At 35.7% G+C, this 25,457-nt stretch overlaps 1 protein-coding gene across 9 annotated transcripts in view; it reads right to left on the reverse strand.

The window, feature by feature from the left end:
* CACNA2D1 (calcium voltage-gated channel auxiliary subunit alpha2delta 1) overlaps nucleotides 1-25,457 on the reverse strand; it is a 433,456-nt gene that overhangs the window by 239,268 nt on the left and 168,731 nt on the right. The gene's annotated exons all lie outside the window — the stretch shown is intronic.

Raw genomic sequence — 25,457 nt, forward strand, 5'->3', positions numbered from 1 at the left:
TTGCTTATTTAAGTACTGTAATGATGCATTAGAAAACTTAACCCTCATTCCAACGTCATTTAAGAAGTTCTAGTTAAATTCAAAATCCATCACTAGCCTTCTGAAAATACTTTCTCCTTACACACACCATCTTGCCTTATATGTATTAATTTTATCTACCATCCAATGACAAGAATTTATTATAATTTTAAAACACTCTATTATGGACAGTTATTTCTCCCTTAAATTATTTAGCTTCAATTACAGGATGTTCTGACATCCTTTGTGATTATTAGGGACCCATAAAAACTCAGTAATTTGGACTAGCTATAGTCTGGTCCCATGGACTGAATACACATTAGCAGTTGGAGAGTAATAGGCATGCTCCTAGAGGACATTTTTCCCATCTAATTTAATTTGAAAGAAATCCAGTTTGTCCACTTAGCCCCATGGGAAACAAAGCACAGTTCACAGGAATGATCAGATGATGCTCTTTCAAATCAATCCCTCGTACAGACACATCCATTGGGTTGCTGACATGTCTCTCCTCATACAAAACTATAAGTCTTTGAAAAAAAGCTGTTTATACATGCTTACTACAAATTTGCGTATAAAAGTAGCCAAGCGGAATGCATGTTCTCCAGCTGAGCTGCATCCAGCATCCCCAGCGTCAGCAGCCCTGGAGGCAGGCACCCATCCTGAAAGCAAGCAAGCTCACTCTGAAGAAGCAGCTACCTGATGTGAACATAGTTCATGTGGACTCGGCCATGTCCTAATTGTTGAGTGACTTACTTTGAGAACTATATTACTTTATAGTCCAATAAAAATTTTAGCAACTGCTTCTGGGGAGTCATGGTCCCTTTCTAACAGAATAGCCTGGCTATATCTACCAGGTAACTAGGGATGAAAACACTTTACTATTTAACAGTATGTGCACAGTAAGCCTGATGATCCTTTTAATATTCAGACCAGTTCCTACACAAAACGAACTGGTGGTCTAAGTCGCATTTTCAGTTGAGTCAACCGTCAGTCCTTGCTAACAACCAAAAGGAGTATGACCGGAAAGTTCACATAAACTGGAATCGCAGAGATGGTGCTGTCAGAACCTCACCTCAGTCCCATCCACGACAGCAACTACTATGCTATCTGATCCCATGAGGGCAGTCCCTGTCATCCCCCCCCGAACAACTATCAGGATGACAAATTTTGTAAAGTAAAACTTAGGATCTTTTCCCTTCTTTTACATTTACAATCATTCTATATAAACAAAAAAACCCCCAACAAACCTGTGTGCTCTGCTGCTGTAAGTATCCCCACTTGTTTTATTGTCAGTTCAAATGATTCTTAGCTAATAGGAAGCTACTAGCATCTTACAGGCATTGCCAATCAGAGTATCCTCCAGAGTAGCCACGTATCACATTTACAAAAGAAAAATTATGATACAATTTGATGTATTACACTGGGAAAAAGCACAGTACAACTCTCCGTTGACTGCACTGGACAAACACCTCAGATACCTACAGTATTTTCAGTTTTCTGGTAATATACTAGAACAATTTTGTTCATTTAATTTCTTCACCCAATATCACCAGCTCTGCATCTAAATTTCCATATCCTCTGATGAGTTCAAGCCAACTAAGTCATGTTTCACCAAACTGTAGCAAAGCAAGATATGAACTTACTACACATGTAAATAGCTGCAGCTAACACTGCACTCAGATTTCCCTCACAGTCTGCTTCATTGCCTTAAGGTACCCAGAGAACTGCAATTTTTTTCCACAAAAGACAGTAGAACCCAAACGCACAAACTGATAGATGGATTATGAAGAGAAATATATAATGAGCATTAACATTACTATGTTAATAGTTTAGGTGGAATGTATGTTCCGAAAGTTTAGGTGGAATGTATATTTAGAATGTATTTACTAGTATTCCCTGGCAGATATAGAATTAAAGACTAGCCAACTTGATATCAACCCAGTATTGTTTTCCTTGAAACAGATCATCTTTTCTATCAGCAATTCCTACAAATGCTACACAAATTATTAGTAGTCAATATAGTAGCTGTTAGCCAGGACTAGAATAAATCTGTAAGTTGAGTGGTCACAAGAATAATTTATTTGATCTCTCAAAATGGAGATAAATATTGCATTTTCACCTTCTATTACTGCAACAGAACAATCCTGTAATTCTGTATGTTCTATATGTAATTCTATATGTTCTATGTAAGTTACATATGCAAAAAACATACAGGATCATTTCCAGTACTAGTAACTTCTATTACCAGTCAGCTACAGAACCCTGATCACCCAGTTCATCTCCAGCAGCAGACTCTTTTATCAACGTTGATGTGCAGGCTATCACAAGGACACAGATCATGCATGGACTTAATTTTCAAGAAATCACTGTTTTAAAATATATGGGTTGACTGATAGGAAGTCTGTGCATGCAAAGAGCAGTATCATTCTCTCCTGTGTAATACCTTATATTTTTAGGAAAGATAAGGGAAGAGTACTAAATTTAAAATATATATATATATATATATATATATATAATGAGGCTAAGGTGTTCTCAGAAATTTTTCATTTCTGTGCAAGAAGAACCTTGCTGCCTCAGCAACATAGATTCTAATAACGGAGACATTCACCCTTCCACAGAGAGAGCTCTGTTAAGAGCCAGATTAAGAAGTCAAGACTCCTGGGTCAAAACCAGCTAGATTGTGAAGCAAACTCAAGTTCCCCATGCCCTTTATTGCGACACAAGGAGAGACTAATTTTTCATCCCTCTCAAAGAAATCATGCCTGCTTCCTTTTGAGGTATGCAAATGTCAGGTCTTGCCTTCCCTGTTTTGATGGAAATGTCTCTGGAGAATGCCAACAGAGGAGTGACACAACAGCAGGCTGACACCTGACACTCCCCATGTCCCTCTCATTACAATGAAGGTTTAATAAGGTAACACCTTCTTTAAAACCATGACCCACTGCAGTTCCCTAAAGGTTTCTCTAGCAAATACTAAAATGTTGAGATTTGTATTTTTATATGTAAGAAAATAAGCAGAAATTATTCTAAAACAAATAAGCAAAACAATATTTCTACACATTAGGTTTTAATCATTTGTTACTCCATGCCTTTGTATGTGTGCTGCGAAAACGAAAGCTGTGAGATGTTTTCAGGCCTTGAATGAAGCTCTATCTAAAATCATCTTTTTAGAGAGGATGAAAAGCCAAACACCACTAAAAAGAGGAAAAAGAACAAAACTAACATATAACAGAAACATTCTGGCTTACTTCATATTTTTAAAAAACCTACATTCTACAGTCTGCTGGAGAACAAGTATTCTCAGATTATGACAATGAAACTGAAATTACTCTGAAGTTGTACATAAATTGAGAAACCATGACCAGGAAGAGAGGGCTGCAAAAGCTCACAAATGCTGCAGCATCTATTCCTATGCTTTTGGAGGATGTTCAGTGGCTGTGAGACAGTGCTTCTAAGAGATCAAAAGGGCTGATGTCAGATTTAACCAGTGAGATTGACACAGTAGCTGATGTCAAATTTAAGGTGCTTGAAAACACCATTATTAAACAAGCATTTGTTTAATAAATGTTTCTAGATAAAACAATTATTTCTACCTCTTTTTTTTTAATATTTTAGCTTTGTTTATATAATGAATGAGAACTGCTCTCTCCCTTGCTATCGTCTAAATATGTTGTAGGGTGCATTATTTTTAGGAATTTTCAGAATAATTGAAGAATAATTATCCCTTGAAAGACAGTCACTGCCCACAAATAAGTATTTTAATCAAACTTCGGAAGAAGTCAAGAGTTACCTTCCACTAGATTTCCTTAAATCTTTCGAAGAGAATGGTTATCTTTAAAGCAAAACAGCTATTGGGAAAGATAGATAAAATGCAAATGTTATTTACTCCACCAGCCTATGAACTTTTCTTTAACTTTTAAAGGGATTACAAAAAATTACACACACACACAAAAAAGCAAACCAGCAACTAAAAAAACCAAAGCCTAGCTGCCTGTCAATCTCAAAACTGTCCATTTTTGAAGGTGTCCCCAGGTTCCAAGTGCACGTTACTATCTCTGAGAGACAGCCTTTGATGTGGCACAGACTGCAAGAGACCTGAAGAATCTTTATCTGATCTGTAAAGATCAACTCCCGAGAAGGCCTATTCATCTTCTACCCTTCATTTTTGTGCGCATATGTCATATCTTTATCTCCTCCTAGCCAGCACAGAATTCTGCCAGCTAATGGCCCGATTACAATTATATTCAGTACAATGAAATAAATCTTTTTCTTGTGCTTCTTACTCTCCTTTAAGTATTTTATCTTGAAAATAATATTGGACTACCCCTTGATATATTAAACTATCATAAAATGTGTAAGCTAAGAGTTATTAGACATCAATAGCTTTACAAAGCTTTCTAAAATACCAAATCCATGGATCTTTTATGTTATTTTAAGAAGATAAATACCCAGGGAGAATATATCAATATCAAGCTTAAATATAACAACGTGGAAACATAAAATGAACTTCAAATCCTGATTTTAAAATATGATTCAAATATTCAAACTTGTTCTTGCTTGAACAGTGTAAAAGGAGTATGTGTAAAAGTGGTTTCAAACACGGTTTTCATATATGCATCTGAAATGCAAATATTGTTCTTCTGTAGATGATTATGACTTGCACATAAATGACAAGGGAGAAGTATGAGGAAAAGATTTTGTAAGACTGGGATAAGGTGTCTGAAGTGCCAAAGGAAGACTGATACTGTTATTTCACTACAGCTTTAATACAGACTGACAGAATTGTGAAGAATTGCATTTTCACCTCAGTAAGCTGTTACATTCTGTATTAAACCAAATGAGAACTATTTTCTTCCACCTTGATTCTACTGTCTTTACTTGCATGGAGTATGTTATATTTTTGTAGCAATTTTTAGTAATGAAATACCCTATTTATTAATTTTCTATTACCCTATTGTATAAAAAGATCACCCAGTTTGGCTCAAGGGGGTGTGATTTCAACAAGCAGCACTTGCAGACTGGAAGATCAGTAACCCAAAAGTGAGCATGAGAGTGCTAATGATAGCAAGACCATAACCTTCATAGAAATATACGTGGATTTCTTTTTCTTTGTCTTTATTTCCATACTCCCAGTGGGGCAAGGGAGGGGTTAATAGGGACTGATTACCTTTTTACATGTAACTCTTATGAAGATATTTGCTGTATGACCTTTCGCACAAGTGGGCATTCATAATAATTATCAGCACAAAAGCTGATCTAGATTTGATGAAGCTGTGGCACATTAGTTTTGATAAGATGGTCCCAACCATAAAACAATGTCTTAGATTGAACCAAACACATACCTAATTTTGTTGGTTTAAATTGTAACCACAAGGTTTAAGATCTCCTCTTACAAGTAATTTTTTTTCTTTTAAAAATATTTTGATCATTAATACAGTAGCACATACTTTTCCATGATAATTTGTATTTCCCTACCTCGAATAAGAACTGTTATTCTATGCATTGCTGTAATCCATTATGTAAATACCATAATCCTCAGTATAAGTGTAATGAGAATTTTAATACTTACACAGATTTTTAAAGATTTTTTTTATGGTGACCAACAGTAGGTTTTGGTTTTGTGCTGATCTGTAGCGTGGTTTTACTTCATGTATTTACATTGCAGAGTCACAGCCTCTATCCTACTCTGGCATCTGCTGTGCCACATGATGGCAATCTGATCTGTGGTCTATTAATGAGGATATCTGAAGCATATAAGGTCACAAAGAGTATGTTTATAATTGGTCTCCCGTATTCAGCATGCACCTCATATGGTATGTTCCCCAGCTACTCTTGGGAGCCAGTTTCACTTCTGTCATCTGAGGCAACAGATGAGTCATATTAATAAGGAAAAAGAGTATGTTAGAGGTCTGCTGACTTACGAAAGAACTCTTCATATAAATTTCTGGCCTAAATTCATACATAATCTAACACAATCAGCAATTAGCACAATTTTTTAAAAAGATGATGTTATTATACTCTGGACAACAATTCAATATAACACCTCAGACTTTCGCTTCCATTATTAACCATTACCAGCAACCTAAATTGATAGATATGTTTTTTTTTATCTAGCTGTAAAATACAAAACTCCACTTTAACTAGTCAATAAATGAAAATTACATATTTTGTGCACTTGTCTAATGCATTTCAAGCCATTTCTGCTTTATTCTCATGAAAAATGATTCTATTTCAGACCTTCTTAATCAGTTTTTTGTAACAAGATGAACTCATATCCAACACAAAAGAAATCTAATGGAAAAATTTTATTATCACCTGCTGTATATTTAGAAGGCAGAGAAAGGATTTCTGTATCTGTTAGTAACTGTAGTGAAAATCATTCTTTATGATTCAAGACAACCTATATTCATATTGTTTAATTAACTGAGTGAAGGAAGAATCAGGCTGATTTTCCACAGAGGAATTCCAGCTTTCTAGTGGTTTTCCAATTCCAAAGCAGAAGACTTAAAATAAATGAAGCCACTGGTCTAAATAAGATCAGAAATCAAGGGGAAGCCAAATCTGAATTAGAGTACTTGAGTTTACAATATTGCAAGTTGAAGTTAATGACTTCTGACATGAATAATTATAGGAAAAACTGAAATATCACAGAACCACAGAATCATCAAGGTTGGAAAAGACCTTGAAGATCACCTAGTCCAACCATTAACCTAACATTGAGAGTTCTCAACTATACCATATCCCTCAGCGCTATGTCGACCCTACTCTTAAACACCTCCAGGGATGGGGACTCCACCACCTCCCCGGGCAGCCCATTCCAACGCCTAACAACCCGTTCTGTAAAGAAATGCTTCCTAATATCCAGTCTAATAGGGAGACTCTAAATGAATACATTGCACATGTGGCTTTTGCTGTCTAAAATACCATGTGCAATCACCTGTCTCTGACAAAACTGTCATATAAGTAAAGTAAAAAAGGATAAAACCAAAAGACCATTTGGCACAGTAACACTTCTCCACTACATAAAAGCAGCACTTCTCTAAAACATCAACTAGAAAGAGCTCTTCTCTCCTATTTCTGCCTTTCTCTTATTGTGTGGATTTAAGAATTTAGCTAATGGTAACAAATTATCAAACAGAGAAGGCAAAAGCGACATTGTGTCAGTACTTCTTCTACTCCTAAAGGGTGCTGAATGAGTCTTTCTGATATATTATACTATAGTAGGATTCTCAGTTAGATTTTAGTAAGAATCTAAAATTCTTCAGAAGGAGTCAAATGTCCCATTAATATCAAACAATCTTTGATTCTGTCCTGAAAACAAATCACAGAACAGTTGGAACTATATTCACCACTGAAAATCATCACTGGATAATAAATAAATAAATAAATAAATAAGTAAAAATCATACATATAAACTTCTGGAAAAGTAGTATAGCTGAATATGCACCTAGGCGAGTGCATAACCTATGGAAATTGCAGGGGGGATGCTGTCAAGTACCAGTTGGTAGCTGTCTGAAGACTTACTGGTTTCCATTTCAGCTTGGTCTCTAATGTTCATAATCCTAATTAGTAAGACTATTAGTACTAGAGGAAAAGAAAACCTGCATGAGCAGTCAATGGGATAAATGAACTGCAGGTGCAAAAACATTGCTGGAGGGCACCTTTCTCAGTACCAGAGAATAGGACAAATCAAATACAGCCACAGTGAAGAACAGAGGGAGCACACAATTGTCTTACATAAGTGGAGCAGTGAGTCCAGTTCATGAGGTATGAAATATGGTTTGTATGAAACAACCTACAAACTTAATATACAAACTGCAGAATGAGTGTACAAAAGAATATTGTATTATTAAACAGCAAAAGAATATTATATTATTAAACAGCAACAAGGATGTAGGAAATTCTCATCAGAAGGTAGAGAAGCAGCATTTTGTTAAATTCTACACTTTCCACATTCATGGGGAGAGGGAGGGAGGAAGAAGTTTCAGTTCCCGAGTCTGAGTATATTTCTAGGATGCATGCAATCAGGAGATTTGAGAAGCTGGGCAATATTATGACAGCTTGAAACTGCCAAAATTGTTTCAGTAGAGAAGAGAGTAACATAGAGAGAACCGTAGATAAAGGCATGAAGAAAAATGATCAGAAAAGACGAGTTAGAAATAGTCTGTCAAATGCATCTTGACATCTAGCAGTGAAATTTTGCTAGAGTGGTGCATAGAATCAGCAAAAGACCACTTCTTTTAACATATAATTTATCCTTCTCATTTGCAGAGGTTTCAAACCCTTAGAGCTTATTACATTTTCACTCTAATAATTCATATGCCTTAAATGCAAGTCACATTAGTGTTATATTTTTAAACAAGCTCAAAGTGAAGGACACATGCTGAAACCATTAGACTGAAATTGCCAACTACTCTGACAAATCACAAATTGCATAATACCACCAGCTCCAGTTCACTGCCTGCCTTAGGAAACTCTTTAAGTTGCACAGCTGAGCTAGTAACTTCACAGGCATGATTAGAAGATGACACATACATTGAGTAGGCATGCCTTGCTACCCTGCATTTTCAGCTGTAGTGTATGTGTAGTTTTTAGCAACCCAGGGAGAAATCAGGACTATGTAAATTTATCTTAGAAATATCAAAATTAACCTACTCCAAAACGAATATTCTAATATGTCAATAACATAATTTTCCTCTAACTTAAAAAAAAAAAAAATTACTTAGATGCAGTTCAGCTTGCTTCACAGCTCCTTTAATACCTCCTTATTAAGCATCCAGTAAAAAACCCCACAAAATATAGACCTTAACAGCTTAAAATTTGTACATGTTAGTAGTTCCATTAAAATCTGACTAGGATCCAAATGGGAATAGACACAACTGAAATACACATGCAATTGCTTTATTTCAAAGGGAAAAGAGGGAAAAGGAACAAATCAAATAAATACCTCTTTACTAAGGACAAGGAGAAGAAAACATTGATATAAGTTTGCATCCTTTATGCAAGAAAAACAGTAACGAGGTCAGTTATCTTTAAACGAACAGGGGATGCATTTTGCCTCATCAAATACTCAAACTGAACAACACATTTAATAGAATGTTATAGTCTTACACATGTTCAATAACAATATATTGTTTTATATCAATATACATTTGATATAACTTGAAAACAATATCTGATATATATCAAATATATCGAATATTCAAATTACGGTTTGCAGTATTTTTTTTTTTTTGTCTAAAGAAAATAAAATCAGCATCTTCATCTAGGTTCTCAGATGTATAAAATAGATTAAATCAGAATTTGACTGTCTAAAAGTCTGTTAAAAAATGAACCCACTTCCTAGAAATATATAATTTAAAAAACACAGCTGAATAGGAAATGTGGCTTTAACAAGGCAAGATAATGTATTAACAGCATTGCATGTCAAGGAAAAAAATGGAGCAGGTGGTGGAATATAGCTGCTGAATAATCTACTTGATCTCATCAACAGTCAGTGGGTGAGAGCCAAGGAAACATGTTACTGCTGGAACAGCAGAAACAAATGATACATTAATACTGCATGCTATTTTCAGGCAACATTTCCCTAATGGAAGTAATTCTAGTCAAAAGAAATAAAAAGTGTTTAACTGTGAGTTCTGGAGAAAACTGAACACAAAGGAAAACAACCTTCTACTGGCAAATTGTAACAATATTTTTTATTTTCCCAGAGATAATATGTCAATTATGACAGCCATGCTGGAAACACACCAAAGCCTCAACTGCTCCTGCACCTGGCTTTGCATTGGGGTAACAAGATATCCAGAGCTCCTTCATTTCCTTCTTATTAAATAGAGCTTAATAACATGCTGCTTCTAAACTTTCTAAAATATCTTACAAAAGAGGTATTAAACTCTCAACCTTCTCTCTCTACTGGACAGGTTCAAGTTTTAACTTTCAAGCATAGCCTGTGGCATTTTTGAAAACAGTTCACGTCCTTCATCAGTAATTACTCTTCTATAAAGGGCTTCATGGGATTTACTATTTTCTTACCCTCCAACAGAAAACTGTTTCAGATTGTAATATAAAAACACTTTATAATTAAAAGTAGACAAAAATTAAGAGTCAAATGCTGAAAATAGTGTCTTTTACCTTTCCTCAGTCCATTTAGCTTCTGTAGTATCTTCCCATGTCCTTTGACCATGGAAGAAACTTGGCACTTTATTCTTCTAATCAGTTTATGCTCTGATACACCTTCATTTCCCTGCTCTCAAATGCAGGTTTTATCCTAATATAGCTACATGGTTGTAAAGCAACAGTTGCTGAACCTGTAACATAGAACACTTTTAGCCAATGGGATCATTTCTCATCCAGGCACAGGTTCACCAAAGGTATATAAGTATTAAGTATATACCCACAGGAATAGCTATTAAAAGATCCATATTAATAGCAAATGCTATTAATCAGCATTTTATCAGCAAATGCTTAAATATCTTTCAAGATCACCAAGTTCCATAAGAACTGTTCTTTTAGGATGGAATCCTGACCCTACTAAAGTTCATGTGAGGACTTCACTGTTTTCATTCAGATTTTCCTCCTGCTGCCTCAAGCTCTGTGTGTGAGAGATCATGAAATTCATAACTGGAGATACTCTTCTTCTAGATTCAGTGATCACCAATAGCCATGAATAGTTTTGGCCATTATTTCTCTTCAGCATTTCTTGTCATGTCTACATCATATATTGGACAATGCATCACCTTTTTCTTCTAGGCAGTACAGTGAATTTCTGGGCATTCTTGTGATTATAAAGAAAAATCTAACCTGGTTCAGGTATACCACTAACATCTTAGATAAGGGAGTTGGTTCACATTTCTGGACTGGAAGATCTTAAAAATGGACTTTTATGTGAAAAAATACTATTTTTCATTTTAAAACCTACAGTTTAAAAACTAATGTTGCATATTGTCATGGCTACAGAAGTATTTAATATCTTTTCACAACCACTGTGAAGTATTGTTAACAGTATATAACATCTAAAGGAAATTAAAGCAAAAAGGAGAAATGTCAGACGCTAGTAACACCTAAGTCCATACAATTTATCCTCTGGGTGAATCAATTGTATTTTCCTTCCAGTTATTTTCCTCCTTTTTATGATTCTATGCATGGCCTATAGCTATGCTTAAAATGTTTTCGATTGACTGTCCTAGTGAGTAATGTACATATTTGAATCAACATTCAAATTATAATTTCCTTCCAATGTATAGGAAAAAAAGAAGGATTAAAAACTGAAGAGATTTTTCTAGTGTTAACCTCACAGGTGACACATTTGAGAACTACTACAAGCAGTTTGGGTTTATCCATGATGACTTCCACCAAAACGTGTTTAATTAGGATGTCTCACACTTTTCTATGTATGAAAACCTAATTGCCACCTTCTAGCACAAAGAACACAATCAAGGAGCATTATCCCATCTCAAAACTGCCTAAGCATCTTTCTCATGTCACTTCCACATCTGGTGTTATTTGTTTTTTTCAGTCTTGTATGCTTCTTTTTTTATAAAGGAAATATATGTTTGACATTCCTTGATAGCTGAATAGTTACATGGTTCAGTTGTGTTAGGTTAAACAGGGGATGAAAAATAAGGAAAATGAACTTTATTTGATAAATTAAAATGGTACAATGCATTTTCAAGGTTTGTTTTTTTTTATATATTATTATTATGTCACTTGCCAAGTCAGACTTTTATCACAAGTCTCACGATACCATTCTCCAAACCTTAGACCTTGGACTAGATGTTATTCTTATCCATTTAATTTCAAGTATATCTCACCTTCATCCTCCACAGAAAAAAAATAAAAACAAAAAAACCCAAACCAAACCAAACCCAAAAAACCTCACATATATAATCCAGATAATTATGTGTAGGGAAAAAAAAATCAAACCAAACTACAAAAGCACAAACAAAACAAATACAAACTTCAAATTTATTAAAATCTCAAGCTTGCCAACATTATACCATAATTTTCAGGGATTTGGCTTTTTCTTTAAAAAAAAAGAATAAATTCGCTCTGGAACTGCAAATATTGGCAGGCCCAGACAGATGTGTGATGATGTCATAAATCAGTATAATAAATAAGAAACTATATGACAATGTAGTAACCACTCCACCTGGCTTCTGGATACACACCCATCCCTTCCTGTTAGCTCAGCTTGGGGCTGTGCAGGCAAAGCTGCTGGTACTCTGACACAAGGTTTCCACGGGATAGCCAGCAGCCAACCTCCCAAGTGCCCAGAAAAGTGCAAAAAAACAAAGAAAGTGGCAACTTCTGCCAGCTCATATTTTTTTTTAGCTACAATTCAAAGAGAAGCTACTTAAATGCAAAGCCACTACGGATCTCAATCCATCAAGTGTGCTGTTGTTATCCAACAAAAACCTCTTTGAGGTTGCTCACATTGGCATTCAGTTGCTGGAAAGATCACAGCTTAACTGGAAACAAAGGCAAAAAATGTCACTGATGTTCTGTGTGGTGTCTTCGTAAAAATGTTGTAGAAGGGAGATTTATTTAAACACTCGGTGCTTGAGTTTTACAGGTACTGTATGCTCAGTAATCTGTGGAACGTAGCACTGTATTACACTGCATATGTCCAACTGAGTTTGTAGAAAACATCCTTATATTGTATTTACATAATAAAGTAAGAACTGTATCATAAAACATATGCTCATTTTTTGAAATGTATATCTAATGTACACATCTCTTGCTCTGAGTGCTTCCTCAAGTAAAAAAATATACACTAACTAATGAAAAACAAATCCAACATTTATAATGTAAATAATTTTGACATATGATTTTAGGCTGAAGCACATAATCCAGACAGATGCCTTCTTTACAGTAGCATAATGGTGTTTGATGTCTGCAGTTATTCTGTTGGTGAATTGTTCAGCTAATTAGTTTATTAGCTTGCAGCATTTTTAATTTCTGTGTTTTTAGCCTCAAGAAAACATAAAGAGAAAAAAACCAATAAAAATTTCTAAAGTAAAACCGACAAATTAAAAAAAAAAAGCAAAAAAAAAAAAAAAACCAAACAAACCAACAAAATAACCCACCTTACCTAAAGTAAGGAAATTTGTAGACTGCTTAAATTGATCCTTCTGATTTCAGACTCCTTCCTACCTTCAAAAGATCATGATATTCTGAGTGATATCTTTTTATTCCCTGAATCATTAGTCATTCTCTTTTGTGATTTTCTCACATAGGTAATCTTGTGCACAGTCTGTAGCCTGCTATTACGATATACAGACATATATACACATGCTTATAAGAATGAAGAGTGGAATATTCTAAGGTGAGCTGGCTGCAGTCAATATAGCTAAGGTTGTCAAAATGCTATAATGACTTATTATAGTGACATCAAACTTTTTGACTCCTTACATGCTGAGAGAAAGACCCAACCTTTTGCCACCTGAATTTAGAAATTCCTTTACAATTTGAGCAATGTCAAATATGACATTGCATGACATTGCATGAGAAACCTGAGAAAATGGGATCTTAGTGTTGCATACCAATTTCTCCTTAAGGCCCTCCTTTCCCCTTCTATAATCTGCATCAGTGCTTCCCCGATATAGTTGTGCCTACATCTGAATATTTTTCTTAAATATGAGCAAACCTAGTTCAGTCATTTTTTTCAGTAGAAGATAAAGGAAAGAAACACTTTCCTCCCACTATGGGCAATACCTTGTAAAGTTAGCAGGAGAAGGCTTCCTAACAGTTCACAGAATCACAGAATCACTAGGTTGGAAAGGACCTTGAAGATCATCTAGTCCATCCGTTAACCTAGCATTGGCAGTTTCCAACTACACCAGATCCCTCAGCGCTATGTCGACCCGACTCTTAAACACCTCCAGGGATGGGGACTCCACCACTGCCCTGGGCAGCCCATTCCAACACCTAACAACCTGTTCTGTAAAGAAATACTTCCTAATATCTAGTCTAAACCTTCCCTGGCGCAACTTGAGGCCATTCCCTCTTGTCTTATCACTCATTACTTGGTTAAAGAGGCTCATCCCCAGTTCTCTGCAACCTCCTTTCAGGTAGTTGTAGAGGGCGATGAGATCTCCCCTCAGCCTCCTCTTCTCCAGACTAAACAACCCCAGTTCCCTCAGCCACTCCTCGTACGACATGTGCTCCAGACCCTGCACCAGTTTCGTTGCCCTTCTCTGGACACGCTCGAGTAATTCAATGTCCTTTTTGTAGTGAGGGGCCCAAAACTGAACACAGTCATCGAGGTGCGGCCTCACCAGTGCCGAGTACAGGGGTAAGATCACTTCCCTGTCCCTGCTGGCCAAGCTATTTCTGATACAGGCCAGGATGCCATTGGCCTTGTTGGCCACCTGGGCACACTGCTGGCTCATGTTCAGCCAGCTGTCAATCAACACCCCCAGGTCCCTCTCTGACTGGCAGCTCTCCAGCCACTCCTCCCCAAGCCTGTAGCGCTGCTGGGGGTTGTTGTGGCCCAAGTGCAGCACCTGGCATTTGGCCTTATTGAAGCTCATACAGTTGGCCTTAGCCCATCGCTCCAGCCTGTCCAGGTCTCTCTGCAGAGCCTCCCTACCCTCGAGCAGATCAACACTCCCACCCAACTTGGTGTCATCTGCAAACTTACTGAGGGTGCACTCGATCCCCTCGTCTAGATGATCAATAAAGATGTTAAGTTCTAGTCAATGTAAAATAGTGAATATTTCCAAACAAGGATTTTGCTTCACAACATTTAAATAAAATGAAAGTCTTGTTAAACTGAATGTTTTTCCAGGTTGATATAAGAGTTTCACGATAATTAAGCTTATTTCAGTGGAAGGACATCTCTTCTGGCTAATTATCTCATGTATTTCACATGCAACCAGAAAGGAATTTACATTGGATAGATATTTATGCACTTGGTTTTACATACAAAGGACTATTTATGCTTTTCTTGAGCAATAACATTTGCAGTGCTTTAAGAGCTTGAAGCTTCAATATGTATTTTAGTATTACCCTCCCCATGTTAGCATAGATCTAGTCAAAAGTCTCAGAAAGAAAACATGTTTCAATTTGGAATATGAGGCTATGTTTGATAATAACACTTGAAATGTTTATTTTTCAAAGATGCTCTTTCTAGGTATAGCACATTTGACAATGTCATCTAAATACTGTTCTTTCTTATTTTCAAACAATCAAGTTGTCAGATTTATTTTAAATGGAATCCACAACATTGTACCAAAATCTGCTCAGGCAGAAGTAGCTTATTAAGCAGATTTAGGTTTGTTTGGGTTTTGTTGTTGTTGGTTTGGGTTTTAATTTATGGAAATAGCACCGATCAGATGATACCATGAATCCTAAGCAAATTATGTTACTGGTGCAAAACCTAGGTAGATAGTCTGGAAAAGGATGAAAGTTAAATTTGAGAAGCTACAGCACAAGATAGTCATGCCATACTTGCCCCAGGGTAACTTCCAAAAAATCAGCAGGATTTATTAGAACTATAGTGCATCTACAGACAATTTAATTCTGGTCTAAATAATATTCTTTCTCAAAAATTTGGCCTAAGCAGAACCTCCATGTTTTTAACCAGAGATGTAAACATTTGCTACTACCTTAAAATAGATGACATGAGCCCAGATCCACTGTCCACTGAAACCTGAATCTTTTATTTAAGAGCCCAATCTGAGGAAGCCTGTGGCAGAAGAGAATCCAGAAAGTCATCCCCTACAGAAGTATTCCTCTATCTATATAATTATGATTAAAATTAATTGCTCTGCATTATAGGCTTGTAACTCTGTTTCTCTCTTGCCTGAGACAAAGCAGCCTGATTTATAGCCCCAAAATAAAGATCAGATTCTCAGACAGGGTAATTTGACTGATCTTCAATGCAAAATACTGAACTAGTCTTTTAGGGATAAGTCCACATCTAGAAACTTACTGTAAAAGACAAGGTATATGGAGATTTCAGTACAATCTCATCTACATTGCTATTATTCACTTTTACTCCCTTGTCAACTGTAATTTCATATTCTGCATTTAGAACTCTATCATCCCTAGGCATATAAGAATTTAATGTTTTTCACAAAGACTCAATAAACCGTACGTGTTCATGTGTATATAATGCCACTTCTATCTCAGACAATATATGTATGCTAATACATTTGGGTTTGAGAGTTTAACATCTCTCCAAAGTTCCCAGATTCGGTACTTAAACAGCCTTATGGAATCCAGTATTACGGTTGCCTTACAAACAAGTAAGTACTTTTATGCATATTAAAAATACCCCTTACTAGTGTATGTTAACCAAACTGTTCTGTGCTGTAAAGAAACCTATTCTTTGTTACTACAGCACGCGTGCTCAGTCTCATATCAGTCAGGTGATCCACTTCTGTGCAGGCACCATAGAAATCACTGCACAATTGGAATGTAGTGATAGAAAGCAAACTTTTTAGGCAGCTGAAGCCTTTGCATACCAGAACAGAATAGGAATCCCTAAAGAATAAGTGTTCAAACACAATATTACAGCACATCTTGAAGTGTAGCTTAGCTAATAGCACAGAGTGAGGTGAATTGATTTTCTTCAGTTATTTAAATCTCATTATATATGTCCTATTTAATTCCCTCTCAGTTTAAATTGATGGGAAATATAAAACCTCTAAATAATTTAGTGTGAAAAAACATACGAGCTAATTAAAAGCTAAAACTCAAAACCCAAATACATTATAAATACCTCTTTTTTTAAGACATCCTTTTTTATTTATTTATTTTATTCAGTTTTGAAGCTGTCTTTTGTTTTGTTTCAGAGGGACAATGAGTTTTTGCAGGGTTTTTTCCCAGAGTAAAAAGTGCTTACAAAGAAGCCCTTAGGTTCCAGTTGCTTTGATTTTATGCTACCAGTAAGGGTTTGTGGGTTTTTTAATGCTGTTGAAATTGTAATTAAATGAATAAAACCTAAATGTTGTATTCTTAACCATGCAATGTGATTTTCCATAATTATAAATTAAAATAAAAGTCATGATGATTATTAATCACTCTCTTTAATTAGAACTTGAGCACTTACAAGACATGAGAACTTGAGACCTTGCAAGACATTACCAAGGTGGGACTTTGCTGGCAGATGTCATTGGGAAGGATAGAGGGGGCAGCAGAAAGAGGGTGTATTAATGCAACAGCACTTTCCATGAGCAGATCCATGTGCCTCAGACATGTAGAAGGCAATAATTAAAAATAAAAAATCATCCTGTGTAATTCAGGAATTGTACTACTGTATACTTCACTTTTGTGCCAAATAGATCTTACAACAGATATACATACATTAAGAGCTGAACCTCTTCTTGGTCTTCAACAGTTTTCAGTTAATCTTCCTGAGAACATAATAAATTTAAGTAACATCTAATTAAGATTTTCAATTCCTCTCTATTATCTAGTTTCAAAATTATAAGAGTTGCCCCAAAAAGATTTATGATCTTCTGTTACTCTGACTGAAACCATATAATCCTCAATTTTTTTTTCTTACTTTTTCTTGTATTTTTAAGGTAGTGTTTTTACCCTCAAAAGACCTGTTTTCAAATGCACATTAAGACACCTATGTTCACATTCTTTCTCAGCACCACATGCACAGTTCTGCAAATAGTCAGTACACAATTCCAAAACTTTTTAGTTCTATTCCTCCTCTTTAATTTTTCAATCATAAAATCTATTAATGCATATATTTTTTAAATATGAAAAATTAGTCACAGTTTCTGATAAAACTGTGATTATTATTTCCAAGAAATAAAGAAATGCTCAAGTAACATTATTCCAAATATCACTATTCTTGCTTAGCTTCCTCATTAGTAAGAGCATCCTGGAGACAAAGCTCTTCTTGAACCCATTATCATCTATTATCCAAAGTGTTCTCTGACTCTTTCTCTCACACATACACACATAAATTGGTGCCTGCAATTCTCTAACCTATAAAGCCAAATCATATAGAACTTGGCAACACCCTGACTTTATATTGTCAATTTGAGCCTTAGATCTCAAATGCGAAAAGAGACACCTACCATTTTTTATTTAGAGAGGAGTTGCTTTGTAGCTTAATTAAAGCAGTGTCTGACAGTTCAGAAGATGAGAATTTGCTTCTTCTGCAAGGTTTGACAGCATCCTCAGCTAAAATGTGATAATGCAACTTATGCAAGGAATAGTGAAATGTGACATTAAGCCTTAGCCTCCAGCTTTACAGAATTCAGAATTTAATAGACTTATCTTTATTTCCACTAATTTATTTAATAGAAATATATTACTGCCAACTTAGTAAGTATATGTATCTAGGATCTTTTAACTGAAATTTTAATATACTTTAAAAGGATGTCTGTAATGAGGTTTAGAAGTATTAGTTAACACCAAGATAATTATTTTCATATAGTAACCTACTGTACTTTAGGCCTATTTTAGGGAGTCTGTACGCATTTACAGTAGTAATTCAACTATCATCCAAGTGGCTCAAGGATTTTTCAGCAAAAAACAAGAAACAAAACCAAACAAAAACTGAAAGGAAAAAAGGAAAAGGAGAATTAAAAAAAAAAAAAAAAAAAAAAAAAGAAAGAAAAAAGGGAAAGTAAGTACACATTTAAGATTAAATTCTCTGTGGGTCAAATTTATCTTCCAACTCAAAGAAACTAAGAACTCAGACCACAGATCTAAAACCTCAGTTAAAGGGCCAGCTGTTAAAGATAAGTCTCTGCTAGATTCAGAATAGAGAGAAAGTGGCAAGTAGGCATCTAACAGTAAGACTCACCTACATCTGAAAGTCGGTTTGTGCTTTGGTCAGGTTAAGCAATATATATTTTACATGGATTCTTGTATCACGCCCTTCAGTGTAATGCAGATAAAAGCAGTGGTTTCTTCCCTCTGTCATGTAGTGCAGAAATAAATATGAACTTCCATTCACCCTAGTTTATATGAAATGAGAAGAAACATTCTTCACCAGTTTCCATACAAAGAACACGCATGTCTAAAATTTTAGTCCTTTCGGGTGTGGCTAAGAATACCTTCAGGATACACTCTTGTAGAAATAGTGTCATTTACTTCCAATTGACTAAAAGGATGATATGAAGGAGCTATCCTACAGAATACAGAGTTAATTTTATTCCTTTACTTTTCTCTTCTTGTCCAGCTAGCTGACACACTGCATCACTGGAGAAACAAAAAAGAAAAAAAAAAAAAAAAAAAAGTAGTTTTTCTGTTATATCTGTTCTCAAAGTAGTTTTGATATTTTACCTTTTTCGTTTTCCAAATTCTGTGATTTCTTAACTAAGCTTGTGCTCACTTTGAGCTTGCTGGCTGTTGAGGGATGACTCCTGGAACTCCAGCAAGCACAAAGCATGCTATTCTGTCTTCCAGAAACAACAAATGGAAATATTGCTGCAGGCAAATCCTCTGGGGTATCTGCCACCCCCGTAACTCAAGAGACCCACAGGAAAGGATCCGTGGTTCCTGTCAAGTCTCAAGAATCAATCTCAGGGCCATACCCAGTGCTAAAACACCTGGCAAAATCCAGTGCAGTGTGAAAGGTGGATATATCACCTGGACTACATTTTATCACACCACTAATACCACCTGGCATAGCACAGACATAGTGAATGAGGCCCTGACTCTGCTTATTCCAGTCCTTTCCACAAGAAAATGGCAAGTTGTCAGATCACTATGCACTGCAATTCTGGCCAGTCCTAAACTGTCAGTACAGGAAAGTAAAGAGTCCATCTTCCTTACTCTCCACCCCTGTGTAGCTTGATGAGCACTAGGAATTAGCCTTTCTTTAAATGCCAGATAGCACACAGACACACGTGGCTGTCACTGGAAATACTCATACAAATGCTACTGGGTTTTCTCAAAGTTCTTTTTTCTTAACATGCACGGATGGAGAAAGAGGCCAGATATAATGTGAGATTAAATTATAATAAATTCACCATAACTGTTTTTTAATGAAATATTTTGTTTACCAGGAAAGCAACTAAGGATAAAAATCATAATGAATCTCCATCCCCTGCTGCATACAATTTCTTGGTAGAAAAGCATCCAATGAAAATTAAAATGAGACATGGAAGCTGCTCAACAATGCTGAAGGCATGCTCTCTTGCTTCTTTTTATTCAGTAAAAGCTGTCAAAAATCCACATCCTCTGATGTACTTGCATTTAGCATAGGGGCTTGTCGATTATTTATCGCAGAGAGTTCTGTCACACTGGGATTAAGATGTCCTAAAATTCCCAAGAGGGTAATTCATCATAATACAGTATAGTGTGTGAATAATGGACACCCACAAAAGGCTCAGCTGACATGATGGAAGTGAACGATAGGTGAATTGGGGTCACAGGCTTGATGTGAAGACATCGGACAATGTACACCCAGGCTGTCAGTCAAGCCATTAAAAAGGAGAAAGTACATGCATATGAAATAGCAAACAAACAGATCGGCTTTTGTTTCCTTGTTCCTAACAACTCAAAGAAAAATAGATGCTGGAGCTAATGAACACATCCGCACTGTGTGCCAGTGCATTTCCACAGTGGCTGTTGCAGCTTCAAGTCAAAGAGAAATATCCTGTAAATATTCCAGTTAGGGATTAATAAGGCCAAGTGTGGGGTTTTCTTTTGCTAGTGATAATGTGGTTTATTTCTGCCTTTTTCCACTCCCAACACACTTATGAGAACTCTGGTTCAGTAACAAAGAGCATTTTAACATATACTTTTATTTACTACTTGTTTTACTACCACAAACCTATAAATCTAGAAATACCATTGACCCTAAACTATTCCTGAAAAAAGACTAAGCAAATAGAGTTAGCACCTGTTCAAAAAAACAGAAGTTAAATGAAAATCTTGCCTGAGTTCAACCAAGGCTACAAAATTCTTGGCGTTCCAGTGAAAAGGATATTTCACAAAAGAGCTCACTTTACAGAGGAAGACAACTTATGTTATTCCACTCCTAACTAATACACCACTGTTTCCATTCAGTAGACTCCTTCTCCCTTTCAGGTGCTTTTGTCCAATAACAAATATGTTCTTTATCCTGTTTGCTCTTTCCCACCAACAAGGACAGTAATAAAGAAAACACTGCAAATATTATGTACAAGTGTTTGTAGGATCCATCTGTTGTTTTATCCCTGTCATCCTGCTTCATCCATTTACATGCTTCACTGATTTAATCTTTGGTATTAGTAACACATTTACAGATATAGGAAGTGCATATAAAAAAATAACCTCGTGTTAGTGTATAGTCCAGTCTAGTCTAGTCTAGTCTAACTTAGTCTAGCCTTGGAGTGTTCTCAAAATGCCTTGTTCTTCCCACTCTTGTGTAAATCAGTAGATAAACCAACCAGCTACATGTGTCCATGTGTTACTCCTGTCTTCCAAGTTACTGCAAATTACACAGAATTCAGTATCAATCAATCGAAGCTGGTAAAACAAGTCCCAGCTGTGGCTTCTGCAGCTACCTTGCCTTCAAATATTCCTATATATCAGTCTTACATTGGAGCCTGCCTCCTCAGTCCGCTCTTGCCTGAAGATCCCTTTCAGCAGTATCCACAGCTTCCAGTCCCTCCTACTTCAGCCTGTAACATAGCTCCAGCACTGAAGAACCAGTGTATTTTTGCAGAGACAGACACATTGGTTTCGATTTTTCAACTACTCACAATTCTCAATCTAAGGCATAAAAAAACAGGAAAAGACAATCAAAGTATACTTTTCCCCTTATACTGAGAAAACTAGATATTTATGAAAAAAATACAGTGTGTATATAGGTAGTCAAGCAGAAAAAAATACCTGAAAAATGTATTTTCACCCATAAATTCCCCTTCTTTGCTACTGTATTAAATGCTATTGCACTCTGCGTCATTTTGAAATTCACCCTCTAGGCTGACAAAGTATTTGATCAAAGTAGTTTCAAATGCCTCTGACAATTTACTTTCTCTCTGCTCAGTAATCCAATTCTCCAAAAACTAAAATGATATTCCAAAACTTTCAGAAATGTCAATTAGATGTTATTTGGTTTCCCATAAGCAACTACCTAAGTAAAATCAAGCTAACAACCAAAAGTTTGACCATCAAACTGTGGAATAGACTGCTTAAAAAAGGACATCGTATTATTTTCTATACCAGTAGCAGATTTAATATATTTTTGATTATTTATATAGTCTACACACAAGCTTTCTGTCATTCTGAAGGTGAGATTTCTATATATTATTTGGTTTTAGCAATGCAAGAGTGATAAATGTTTAAAAAAGTTGTATATGACATATAAAAACTAGCATAGTTTTATATTATTTTGCATTCAGATATACAAATCTGAGTAATTAATTATTTATATTTTTGAAACGTAACTGAAGCAGCCACCTCCAACTGAATTTCGATTGATGAATGGTGAGCTTACATTCAAGCATATATAATGTATAAGTAGTTGCAGGTTGGAACATGTCAGGAAATGGCAAAAGACAGACATATGTGCCTGACATACGGTAAAATGTTCCTGCAAGAAAAGGAAGAAAGGAAGTTTTAATGCTTATGAGCTTAAAAAGATGCTTTATAAAAAGCCATGTTTGTAATAGCAATGGCTGCATAAACATGAGGCAAGTGAAAAATTCTGTAACTTAATATGAACTAATATTTTGTATTTTTCTGTGAAAAAGATGTCAATTCTGTGACCACATAGACCTATAAAGAACAAGAATACAACAAGCACTGTGACAAAAATGTGAATCCCCTCAGATGAGATATTAACCTTAATTTTTTCTGGCATCATATGTATCACCACACACAAAATAAGTGATGTTAAAGGACCACTCAAAATCAAGCAATGCCTGAATTAAATTTACCTTTCCAGGACTCTCTTTTTCATGTGTGTTGATATTAGCAAGAGGGGCAAGAGAACTAGGAAGAAACCTGGATTAGAGCACTGGTACCTGGAGCCCAAACCACAGGAAGGAGACTTGAGACTGAAGATATTTCTGGTTTATAGCAGCCTGGTATAATGACCTGATCAGGTATAAGAGTTAAGGCATACTCCAGCACAAACATGCAGACCTGATCAAAAATAAGTAATCTTTTCTGGTCCTTTGTCACCTATTAGATTTACACAAGGATAACAACAGGCACATTCAAATGCCATTCTCCCCTGCAGTACTAGATTCTGTTCTAAAAGCACAAGATAAAAAGGCTTCAAAGATAAAATCTCAACTGTTTCTAACATGGAGACAAAAATGGCTTGTTTTCCAGCTTTGCTCCTGGAAATGAATAAACAGCTTTTGTCTAAATTAAAAAAAATTCAGCCTGATTCAACTGAAGGGGAAAAGTTCAGAAAAAGGGGTTACAACTTCTGAGAGAAGTAACCAAAAATAGATCTATATCATGAAAATAATGGTCAGTACTTAAAACCAGGCACGCCTCACTGTAGAATGACAACTGCAAATTTATTCTGAATTGCTACTTGAATACAGTTAATTGAGATTAAAAAGGAGGAATATGCAACAAATATGCACATCTGGTTTTGTCACATTTACCTTCAAAATCTTTGCAGCTCTTTTTATTCTCTGAGTAATACTTTTGTGAGATTTTAACACAAACATCTGAGTTCCATCAATTACGGCATGTTAAAAAACTTTATATTTGAAAAATTCCCATTCACAAAGAATTACATCTGTTATTCTCTATTCATAGTCATCCTGCCACCTCATGCCCCCAATGACGAAAACAGGGCTCTTTTTCTTCTTTATTTACCTAGATAAAGCCTAAGCAGATTTACTACGTTCACAGTCGTCTTTACATTTCTGCTATAAATATCCTTGTAAGAAGATTCTTACAGTTTTTTAAACACAGATTAGTTGCATTCATAACTAAATAATGAAGAACTATTAGTTAATGGAAAATATGCAGGTCTGTACTGGTTAGAGCAAAAGTTGTTGTAGCCTAGAAGCTTCTCTCTGAGAGGAGGGAACTGCCTGATCTAGAATTTCTATCTGCATCACAGTATTTAATACTCTTGTACAGAATAGCTTTTTTAATCCATTTATATTTTGACATTCACAACAGCTTACAATCTAATTGTGTTCTGTGAAGAAATACTGAAGTATCTTTTGTTTGCTTTAAACAAAGCCAACACAATAATTTCATTTGGTGCTTCCTCATTCTTAATACTTTAAAAAAAAAAAAAAATCAAATTCACGTACTCTGTCATTTGTGAAAATATGTATTTCAGTCAGCCTTCCACCACAACCTCAGTTCTAATTTTTGCAAGCTGAAGAGTCCAGCCTATCTCCTCTCCTGAGTAAAGTCTTGTCTCAGTTTTACAGGAAAGTGTTTGCAACAAATAATTACAAGTCCATCTTCTTAACATGCTGTAAATGGCCATAGAAAATAATTGGAAATACTTGCCACTCCTAGTCTACCATCTATATATCTGATAATTCCCTACTTCAAGTTCTTCACTGCTTTGAAATTATGTTATCTTCAGAATATAATATTATTCAACTGGAAGGGCAGTATTTAACCTTCTGGAATGGTGGCTGGCTCTAGGTGGCCCTGCTTGAGCAGCGGGGTGGACCAGATGTCCTCCAGAGGTCCCTTCCAACCTCAACCGTTCTATGATTCTATGATGTAGCTTCAGGTTAAGAAACTTTGGGTTAGGTATTTATCCTCCTCTAAAAAAATATAATTAGCATAGACATTGGTGTCCAGACAGCACTTCAATTGAACGTAGATGTCCACTTCAAAGTGAGTGGAATGGCTCACTCAAGTGAATTTAGGTATCTATAACTGAAGCTGGATCTCTCCTAGTGTCAATAATAATTCTAGATATAAACCTAGAAACATAAGCCTATATGACTCTGCAAGAATGCATGCAGATTACTTAAATCCTATTTATATTCCATATGTGGATTCCTAGTTTTGCTCTTGAAACAGATGCATGTCAGATGATAAAGATTGCTGCTATGGAACTAGAAAGAGTAAGAACATGAATGCTAGTGATGAGTTTTTGGTTTGGTTTGGATTTTTTAAGGTTATAGCTCTAGGGCAGAATTACAGTATTTTTGTCTATTTTCTGTTTTGTGAGTCAAAGAGGTAATATTGATCTGTGCCTTCAACATTCACTTTCCCTAACAACATTTGATATTTGTCATTAAGTTGAGACCATTTGTCACTTTCTTTCACTAAAATGAGTCATCTTCTGAACATTTCCTTTGTTGTTTTTAAGGTCTAATATAACTATTGATTTATTGTCAACACATCATATCTTCTCTGTTAATGGAATCTATAGACTTTATCCTTCCTCATTCTTTTCTTTAATTGCCATCTATGGAAGTTACAAACAGACACTCTATCTTGTGCTGAACTCTGAAAGGCAAAGGGCTGTTATGATAACAATGACATTTATTTCTTTTCTTACTCCTGTCTTTTGTTTAGACATCTTTTCC

Source organism: Strix aluco, chromosome 5 (assembly GCF_031877795.1).
Source record: "Strix aluco isolate bStrAlu1 chromosome 5, bStrAlu1.hap1, whole genome shotgun sequence".
In the NCBI taxonomy this organism is placed as follows: domain Eukaryota; kingdom Metazoa; phylum Chordata; class Aves; order Strigiformes; family Strigidae; genus Strix; species Strix aluco.